At 40.6% G+C, this 2,899-nt stretch overlaps 1 non-coding gene across 1 annotated transcript; it reads left to right on the forward strand.

Annotated features, from left to right (window-relative positions):
- The first annotated feature begins 1,002 nt into the window (after positions 1-1,002).
- LOC111763073 (U6 spliceosomal RNA) lies at positions 1,003-1,108 on the forward strand. The gene has a single exon (XR_002796024.2). It is a non-coding gene; the product is annotated as a U6 spliceosomal RNA (small nuclear RNA).
- Positions 1,109-2,899: the final 1,791 nt, after the last annotated feature.

The following is a 2,899-nucleotide window of genomic DNA, read 5'->3' on the forward strand; positions in this document are numbered from 1 at the left end:
TTATGTGCAAGACGATGGTTTTTTTTTTATGTCTCTATAGGATATGGGTACAGGAACTGCAATGACTCTTAGTCAAGCTAAACTAAGAAAATACCATGAGTACCTGATTTCTAAGACCAAGAAAGATGCTCCTGACATGTAACTAGGAGAATATGAGTCAAACAGAGAGAAAATATCTAATTGAGAAATTCAGTGACACACTAAGTTGATTTAGAAACTGGAATGAATTAATTTACACCAAATTTGTGGCCTACATTTTTAGAAGCTTAATGTAATCCAGTAATCATTAAAGTTTAAATAGGAGAATTCAAGACAAAGGACTTTCCTACCTTCTTTCAAAGGACTTTGGGTATAGAAATCCCATCCCCTCCATCGTGGCTCATTCCAATGAACTATCACCCTGGTACATAAGGTATTCCCTATGTGCAACTGAAATCTTCCCTGCTTTCATGTTTCCTCTTGTCTGTTGTAGACCCAAGTAACATCTAATGATCTGCTCATCAAAACTCTTTATGGACCTGAGGATAGTCTGTCTTTTATTGTGTGTTTGTGTGTGAGATCCAGCAACCCCAATTTTTTTAGCCTTAAGTAGAGTTAAGAATAGACTCCAGGGAAACGGACTTTGGCCCAGTGGTTAGGGCGTCCGTCTACCACATGGGAGGTCCACGGTTCAAGCCCCGGACCTCCTTGACCCGTGTGGAGCTGGCCCATGCGCAGTGCTGATGCGCGCAAGGAGTGCCCTGCTACACAGGGGTGTCCCCGCGTAGGGGAGCCCCACGCGCAAGGAGTGCACCCATAAGGAGAGCCACCCAGCGCGAAGGAGGGAGCAGCCTGCCGAGGAATGGCGCCGCCCACACTTCCCGTGCAGCTGACGACAACAGAAGCGGACAAAGAAACAAGACGCAGCAAAAAGACACAGAAAACAGACAACTGGGGGAGGGGAGGGGAATTAAAGAAATAAAAATAAATCTTAAAAAAAAAAAAAAAAAAGAATAGACTCCAGTGCTCACTTTGGCAGCACATATACTAAAATTGGAATGTTCAGAGAAGATTAGCATGGCCCCTACGCAAGGATGACATGCAAATTTGTGAAGCATTCCATATTTTTAGCTCACCAATTTGACCTTAAAAAAAAAGAAGGAATAGACTCCATCAGTTATCCTCAAAGTGGCATCTCAGACACCAGTAGGATCAGCATTATCTGGGAATTTGATAGAACTGCACATTACCTTCCCCTGCCCCAGACCTGATAGAATCAGAGATTCAGGGAGTGGGACCACTGTTCTAAATAAGCCCTCCAGGAGACACTGATGCATGTTCAAGTTTGAGAATCTCTGAGCTCTATCAATATAGGGTAAAGGGCTATTTCCCTTTTCAGTTTGGAATACCATCCCATTATAATAGGCAATGAGTAACCAAGTTTTCCTTTTTTCAGTGAAGTTTTAAAAAAGAGATGTCTCAGTTTCCTGGCTGCTAAAACATATACAGCCCATTGGTTGGCTTAAACAATGGGAATTTATTTGTCTCATGGTTTTGAGGCTAGGAGAAGTCCAAAATCGAGATATCAGCAAAGCAATGATTCCTCCCCAAAGACTGTGGCATTCTGCAGCTGGCTGCCAATATTTCCTTAGTCCTTGGCTTTTCTGTCACATGGAAGTGAATGTGATGATGTCTTCTTTTTCCTCTGGGCTCCATTGACTTTTATCTTCTTCCCATGGCCTTCTCTTTCTATGTCCGAATTTCATTCTGCTTTAAAGGATTCCAGTGATCTTGATTAAACCCAACCCTTATTCAACTGTGCCATACCCCAAATGAAATAACATCTTCAAGAGATCTTCTTTACAATAGATCCAACACCCACCAAACTGAGGACCAAGAACACATGCAAACTGGAGTACACAATTCAATCTACCACCAGAGAGAAGATAACTTTACACCACTTTATATTATTCAGTCACTTTTCTTATCTTTACTATGCCATCAATATTTTTTTCCATATATTTCTTAGGCCTATGAGCTAATGAAATCTTTTCTTTTAAAAGCAGCATCTTTCCTCATTAAGACTATATTATCTGCAAAATTCCACAAATATAACCCAAAATAGTGTTCCCTGATGATTACCCTGCAATTTTTGGTTCAAATCTCAATACATGCTTAACCACATAATCTGTACACTCTGTGGTTAAACTCCATCTATAAAGCAATAAGTTTTAACTATTACAAGGATCTGAAGCCATGACACAGGATTTCCACAAACGCAAACAGCCACTGTTCTCTATATATCAGTCCCACCTCAGCCCAAAATTCAGATCCTATATAGGAAGATCCATAAGTGTTCAGTTGTCATCTGTGGCTACATGGGACACAAATGGATATTCCACACTGCACAGCCAGGAAGACACACCCACTACAATATTATTCAACCATGTATCTATTCCAAAATTCCCTGGGTAGGTGTTTATCCACCAGACTACTGGCTTTTGGATGGCACTAATTTTGGTCTGTTAAATCAATTTCCCAGCACCCAAAATAGTTCCTAAGAAATATCTGGTGAGTGCAAGAATGAATATTTTGGGTACCCAATGAAGATTATCACATATATTTAAATAGCTGAAATTCCTTTATAAATTATAGACTGTTAACAAAATATGTTAATTTTATTACTTGCAGCTACTTCCACCTTCTGGTACTTGTGGAGACACTACTTCATACTAAGTTTAGAAGCAAGATATAAATGAGTTCTAGAGGAGGTAGGTAAAGTTATGGGGTCCCAAAGTCTTTTAGAATGGAAGGGAAGAGAGGAGAAGCTGTGAGAAGATGAAGGGTGCTTAGACCTGGCTGCAAATGACAAGAGGTGTCTACAGAGTTGTGTGTTCTTGTAGGAAGGCACAGGGACTGG

Source organism: Dasypus novemcinctus, chromosome 7 (assembly GCF_030445035.2).
Source record: "Dasypus novemcinctus isolate mDasNov1 chromosome 7, mDasNov1.1.hap2, whole genome shotgun sequence".
In the NCBI taxonomy this organism is placed as follows: Eukaryota; Metazoa; Chordata; class Mammalia; order Cingulata; family Dasypodidae; genus Dasypus; species Dasypus novemcinctus.